Consider the following 7,807-nt stretch of genomic DNA (forward strand, 5'->3'; position numbering starts at 1 on the left):
CTTCTTCAACTAAATTTAACCTCTCGACAATAGGGTCGGTTGGCATTTCCGATTCACATACATCCTACATAAATAAAATCTATGTCACGTTGGTCGGCATAATTTTCATAAACAATAAATGAACCAATAGTTATAAAGATAATATATATACCACATCCAAATCATAGACAGGACGAGGGCCGACGGGGGCGGATACCAAAACCATTGCACTATATAAGATGCAACCATAAAAGTAAGAAAATAATACAAGTATCTATGTAAACATACAAGTAAGAATATTTTTCCTTTTAGAAAGAAGATAAGAACAAGAGGCTCACCACGGTGGTGCCGGCGATGAGCTCGGCGCGGGTGATCGACGGCGGTGAAGACGGGGACGAGGCGTGACGGACCGCTAAACCTAGACAAATATAATGGAAAATGGAGCTTGGAGGTCGAGCTTGGAGAGGAGAAAGCTTAAGTAGTGTGGCTCGGGCATTCCATCGAACACCTTGTGTGCATAGGAGGTGAGCTAGAGCACCACCAAGCCCTCTCCCCCTCGGCCAGAGAAAAACAGAGCACTAGGGTGCTCTGCTCGCGAGCGAGGGGTATATATAGGCACCTCATTGGTCTCGGTTGGTGACATGAGCCGGGACTAAAGGGGAGCCTTTGGTCCCGGTTCAAGCCACCAACCGGGACCAATGGTGGTGGGCCAGGAGCGAGGTCCATTGGTCCCGGTTCATCCCACCAACCGGGACCAAAAGGTCCAGATGAACCGGGACCAATGGCCCACGTGGCCCGGCCGGCCCCATGGGCTCACGAACCGGGACCAATGCCCACATTGGTCCCGGTTCTGGACTGAACCGGGACTAATGGGTTGACCCGGCCTGGACCAAAGCCCTATTTTCTACTAGTGATAAGAATTAAATACATGCACTCATCACCAAGCAAAGTGAATCATCATATAAGGATAAGTAAGATAATATCATCTAACAAGCATAAGTGTAGCTTATGATCAACCACATGATCATCAATGTCTCACAGATAATAGCATAGTATCTCAAGAAATCAAAAGATAAACAAAGTTCAACCACCAAAGCAAGAGAGAATAAAAAGCAACGCTCTCTCTCGAAGCCTATGATCTATACATTCCCCCCCCCCCCTTGGCAACAAGTTACCAAAAAGTTCATAGAAGATGCATAGCACTAAAACGTCTCTCGGGCTTGGTCTTCAGGTGGTGATGTCCGGAGAACGCCAAGGACGAAGGCTTCAGTTGAAGTAGACGAAGCTGATGGGGTAGGTGCTGGAGCTGGTGGCACTAAAGTTGTAGCTGGTGCAGATGAAGTGACTCTAGTGTCCGGTACAGGCACTGCAGCAGATCTCTGAGCTCGAGGAACTCTGGAAAATGCATCAGTGGTTGTCTTGCCCTTCCTCTCATGCATGTCATCCTGTAGCTGCTCCACAACAGATTGAATCTCAGTTACTTTGACATCTAAATCACAGAATTTTTGTTCCACGATTCTTTCCAGGCTCTCCTGGTTTTGAGTTAGGGTGGCCAACCCCTTCTCAATCCTCAGAGATGATGCTATCAAGTAACCAAGCTGGTCCTGCTTTCTTTTAAAACAGTACTCAGATGCCTCCTCTTGAGGTGGCATCTTGGTAGCCTTATCCATCTTTGCCTTCTCCTTCTTTGCTTGTGCTTGCACTGAGGAGTGTTCATCTTCATTCATCACAACTTGGTTGTCCTCGAAGTCAGGATAGAGAGGCAAGTGTTCCTTATCCAACAAGTATGTGGCTATGCCCATCTTTGAGTTTATCAACTCCTGGATCTGTGTGGCATATCCACAACTTCTTTTCTGGTCAGCTGTAGTCCTCTTGATAGTCTCAACTATAATGCTCATGACCTTGAACTTTTGTGGCACATCAAATATATGTAGCAAGTTAATTGCATGGCCTCTGATCATTCTGTGATCACTAGACTTGGGCAAGAGAGTGTGCCTAAGGATCCAACTGATTGTAGGCAGCCCTGACAGCAAGTGGTTTACTGACCCAAACTGGTGAGTCTCAAGATCATCTTCAGGAATCTCCTAGTACATATTTGCCATAGAGTTCTGATCCATCTTCTTCTTGGCATAGACATCCAAGTCATATTCTTTTTCCTTAGGAGCATTAATTAGATTTGCCCATTCCTTAGTCCTGAGTCTCTCCTGATCTTCATGTTCTCAGCCACAGGATGAGCATCATTGTGGTCTAGAATTTTTGGCTTCAATTTTCCCAGAACATGCTCTTAATCTTCTTCTTCAGCAACAGTCTCAGGCACTGGGGCCTTGTTCTTCTCAGCAGCTGGTATATTTCTGGTATTGCTCTTTGGTGCAGTCTTGGGCTTGGAGGCAGCTTTGGGTGCTTCTTTGGGCTTTGATGATGCAGCCCCTGTCCTGATAGCATCACCCATAAGCTTATGTGCCTTGGGTGCTGGTGCAGCAACCTCTTCTTCCTCTTCTTCTTACATCATGCAAGCCTTTCCAATCACTCTGGCCATGGTCTTCTTGACCCTTTCCTTCCTTTTCTTTCCTTCTGCAGCAGGCTCTTTGGGTTGAGATTCCAAAGATGATTAAGAGGGTGCTCTGGCCTTAGACATTGGTTGTCTTCCTGCTGGCCTTTTGATCTTCATCCCTGGCTTAACTGCAGCTGAGCTATACTCCTTCTTAACCACTTTCTTCTTTGATGTGGCCTCATCCTCAGTGGCCACATAGTCTTCATCCTCAGACTCTGAAGTTTTCTTCTTGCTTGCTCTAGTGGAAGCCTTTGGCAAATTGCTTGGGGTGCTCCTGCTACCATCATCTGAACTCCTAGAGGGACTAGTGCCCTCACTCAGGTGAACCTGCTCCTCTGACCTGTTCTGGCTATCACTTTGGTCAGACATGTTGCAAACACTCACAGCAGACCCTGTGAATAGATATAGATGAGATAGAGTGGATGAGCATCAAAAAATACAGAGGTTTTTGCAAAATAATGAGTCAAAAACTTAGTTTTAGTTTTCCATAGAAAGCATTTTGGATCAACCGATTTGCAAACTCGGTGATACCGAAGCAGCTGTTGGAACCTAAACTAGTGAACTCAGCCAGACCGAGCCACAGTTCGGTGGCACCGAGACTGCCAAAGTCCTGAACTCGGTCACACCGATTTTCAATTCTCGGTTAGACCGAGAACCACATGTGAAATGGCCTTGGCCGAATCGGTGGAACCGAGTTCGCAACCCGGTGGGTCCAAGATGGTTTCGGCGGAAACCTAACCCTAAATTTTCGATTCAACTCTAATCTATGGAGTGTTTTGACTGGATAGAAGTGTTTCAATCATGGTAAGAATCGTAATGAACACAATGTGCTAGGAATCGGACGGGGATAGCACTATGATCGAGTCCATACCCTAGTTCGGTGATGAACTCGCTACGGCGGCAACGGCGGGGAAGAATTCCGTTGACGGCGGCGGAGACTAGCGACAGGAGGCGGCTGGTGACGAGGAGAACGATCCAGATACCCAGGAGGCAGAGCGAGCTATGCGCGGGCGAAGGGGTTTTGGAGAAATTTCCAAAATTTTGCCCGTGAGTATATATAGCCCGACCCTGTCGGTGTGACCGAGTGGAACAACTCGGTGGCATCGAGATGCATAACTGTTGACAGTTACAGCAACTCGGTGTGACCGAAAAGTTCAAATCGGTTGCACCGAGATTGAAAACCTAGATCGACTTAGTGATCTCGGTATGACCGAAATGGATGAATCGGTCAGACCGATACGCACAAAGAAATTTTGGAAGTTTAAGTCTATGACGAATCGGGGACTCCAAGTGCTCCTCACACAGAGTGGTTCGAATCTGACTTGATCAAATTTTGTGATGTAGCATGAATAGAGTTTGAGACGAGAAAAGCATAGATAGCTAGAGAGGGTTCTTAGGCATTCTTGTCCATCCAATTGGAAAAAGAAAAGAAAACCAATCAATCAAAACAACAAGTGGATGTCCTCGAATGAGTAAAATATGCAATCACCGTGCTCACACAATAAAATGGCAATTGAAATATGTGGCAAAGCATGCACAACCAATTCTAGCATCTATCAAACAATTTGCGATGACTAGGTCATCTATATATGAGTATATTGACTTAGGAGTCAAATGAGAACATTTGATCATGGGTCATACTCATCATTTAAGCACAAGTGGGGTTACCACTTTTACATAAAGCATTGTTGTGTTCACACCATTAGAGTTGCTTTAGCTCAATTCTTAGAGTAAAGCTCCCCTGGATGTGAGATCCCCCCTAAGAGGGATGAACTAACCTTGGGTTTTGTCGATGACGACATCATGTAGATGTTGAAGATGTGGATGCTCAATGTTGATGTAGATCATTTGCAGCTATCCATTGGAGTGAGTTGCACTTCCAATACCTACACGGGTTAGTCCCACAAGGAACAAACAAGGATATCCATAGACATAGAGTGATGCACACACAAGATGATGACTATGAAAGCTTTTAGGTTACCTTGTCCCTTGTCTTACCAACAAGAGGGTTTGTGACTCCTTGAACTAGTGCAAGATGTGGAAGTTGATTGCACTTTTTCTTGCCAAGATGATTAGAGTGAATTATGTTGGCGGAGTCACCCTCAAGAACTCTCTAGTTCTTCTTCTTCAGGATCCGCACCATCTTGATGGGAATCCTCGGTATTGTAGTTGTACTTGATGAAGTGGAACTTGAAGTAGTCTTGGGAACCCACTTGACCAAGGCCTTAGGAGCTTCTTCAAATGCATCAATTTCCTCTTGAAGCTTGTCCTTGCCTTTTTTCTTGTGGTCTTGTGGTGGAAGATTATCTTGAGCTTGTGTCCCTTTGAGAGAAGTAGGATCATACTTCTCTTGTTGAGGAACAAACTTCGTCTTGGGGTATTGATCTTCTTCCCACTCAATTCCATTGGCATTGAACTTTCGTTCAAAACCAACACCTTGATTCTTCCGGTGCCTTCCTTGCTTGCGTACAATTTCCTCGAATTGCTTACTTCCGGCAAGGCTCTTGTAAACACCTTTCTCTATAATTCCCTTCAATAAGCTATTTTCTTGCTCAAGTGTAACTTGGCTAAGAGAATCATTAGTGGAATCAAGATAACTACTAGAAGCAACAATATTGGATTTAGCATGATTATTGTTACTACTAGAGGAAGAATCTTTCTTGTTCTTGTTACTAGACTTGACTTGAGGCATGTAAGTGGATAAGAGTAAACGCTTGGCAATGTAAGAAGAACTTTTCTTGCGAAGATCATCATTGATTGCTTTTAAGAACTCATGATCTTGCTCAAGGTTGAGCTTTTCAAAGCGCAATTTCTCATGAGTCCTTAAAATTTCTCGATGATCTCCTAAGATAGTTTCATGAACTAACTTAAGAGTGTTTAGTTCTTTAGTTAGAGACTCAATATTCTCCTTATCATTGTCATTCATTTTATCTTGATTAGCATGATTAATTTACGTTTCATCATAGTATTCATCACTAGAGTTGTCAACAAGTAAATCATCATCACCTAACAAGTCATCTTCATCACTATTGAAATCAACATACTCGGGGTGTGATACCTTTGGGCATTTTGCCATGAAGCATGTTCCAACTCCTTCATTTGGTGAGTCAAATATGTCGTAGGAGTTGGTTGTCACAAGTGCTAGACCGGCAACACCTTCATCTTGAGTATATTCGGAGTCGGAGTGATAGCTTCTCTCGGAGTGGTTGTCGGAGTCGGAGCCGGATACCCATTCACCAACATGATCTTGATGTCTTCGTTTTGTGTAGCTCCTTGATGACTTGTCCTTTCTTTCCGAATCCTTGCTTCTTTGTGAGGGTCTTCATTCATAACGATCATCTCTACTCCTTCTTTCTCTAGATGGTGATTCTTCTCTTCTACTTCTTCTCTTGAGAGAATCTTCTCTTCTCTTGTAGGGGGCCGTACACTCATTGGAATAGTGTCCGGGCCTTCCACAATTGTAGCAGTTTCGCTCTCGACTAGAAGATCTTTTGTCATTGTAGGACCTTGATTTGGAGCTTCTCTCTTTGCTTCTACTCTTGTAGAACTTGTTGAAGTTCTTCACCATTAAGCTCAATTCTTCATTGAAGATTTGTTTCTCACTCGATGATGTGGGGGCTTCACATGAGGCTTTGTAAGCACCACTTGATTTGTTGTGAAGTTCCTATTTATCCTTGAGTGACATCTCATGAGCAACAATTCTTCTGATGACTTCCGTTGGCTTGAGATCTTTGTAATTGGGCATCATTTGGATCAATGTACACATGGTATCATATTTTCCATCCAAGGCTCTTAGGATCTTCTTGATGATGAATCAATCAGTCATCTCTTCACTCCCTAAGCCGGCAATCTCATTTGTGATAAGAGCAAGCCTAGAGTACATTTCAGCGACACCTTCACCATCCTTCATTTTGAACTTGTCAAGTTGACTTTGAAGCACATCCAACTTGGATTCCTTGATGGAGTCTGTACCTTCGTGCATATCAATCAAAGTATCCCAAATTTCCTTTGCATTCTCAAGACGGCTGATTTTGTTGAATTCTTCGGGGCACAATCCATTGAAGAGGATATCACAAGCTTGAGCGTTGTATTGTAGCATCTTCAACTCATCCGCGGTAGCTTCACGATTTGGTTCTTTCCCATCAAAGAATTCACCTTGCAAGCCAACACACACAATAGCCCAAACGGCGGGGTTATGTCCAAGAATATGCATTTTCATCTTATGCTTCCATCGAGCAAAATTAGTACCATCAAAGTAAGGACCGCTACGGTGATAATTTCCCTCACTAGACGCCATACTCTCCTAGGTTGTGAAACCAAGGCTATGACCACCAAAAGCTATGGAAAACAAAGCAAATGGAGACCAAAGCTCTGATACCACTTGTAGGATCGAAAGTATGTCTAGAGGGGGGTGATTAGACTACTTGACCAAATAAAAATCTAGCCTTTTCCCAATTTTAGTTCTTGGCAGATTTTAGCTATCTTAGCACAAGTCAAGCAATCTTCACACAATTCAAGCACGCATGCAAAAGAGTATATGAGCAGTGGAAAGTAAAGCATGCAACTTGCAAGAATGTAAAGGGAAGGGTTTGGAGGATTCAAACGCAATTGGAGACACGGATGTTTTTGGCGTGGTTCCGGTAGGTGGTGCTCTCGTACATCCACGTTGATGGAGACTTCAACCCACGGAGGGTAACGGTTGCGCGAGTCCACTGAGAGCTCCACCCACGAAGGGTCCACGAAGAAGCAACCTTGTCTATTCCATCACGGCCGTCGCCCACGAAGGACATGCCTCACTAGCGGTAGATCTTCACGAAGTAGGCGATCTCCTTGCCCTTACAAACTCCTTGGTTCAACTCCACAATCTTGTCGGAGGCTCCCAAGTGACACCTAGCCAATCTAGGAGACACCACTCTCCAAGAAGTAACAAAAGGTTTGTTGATGATGAACTCCTTGCTCTTGTGCTTCAAATGATAGTCTCCCCAACACTCAACTCTCTCTCACAGGATTTGGATTTGGTGGAAAGAAGATTTGAGTGGAAAGCAACTTGGGGAAGGCTAGAGATCAAGATTCATATGGTTGGAATGGAATATCTTGACCTCAACACAAATGTAGGTGGTTCTCTCTCAGAAAACATGTATTGGAAGTGTAGGTATGTTCTGATGGCTCTCTCCACGAATGAAGAGTGGGTGGAGGGGTATATATAGCCTCCACACAGAATCTAACCGTTACACACAATTTACCAAACTCGGTGGGAGCGAATGGTTAAACTCGGTC

This window comes from Triticum aestivum, chromosome 6A, assembly GCF_018294505.1.
Source record: "Triticum aestivum cultivar Chinese Spring chromosome 6A, IWGSC CS RefSeq v2.1, whole genome shotgun sequence".
NCBI classification, from domain to species: Eukaryota; Viridiplantae; Streptophyta; class Magnoliopsida; order Poales; family Poaceae; genus Triticum; species Triticum aestivum.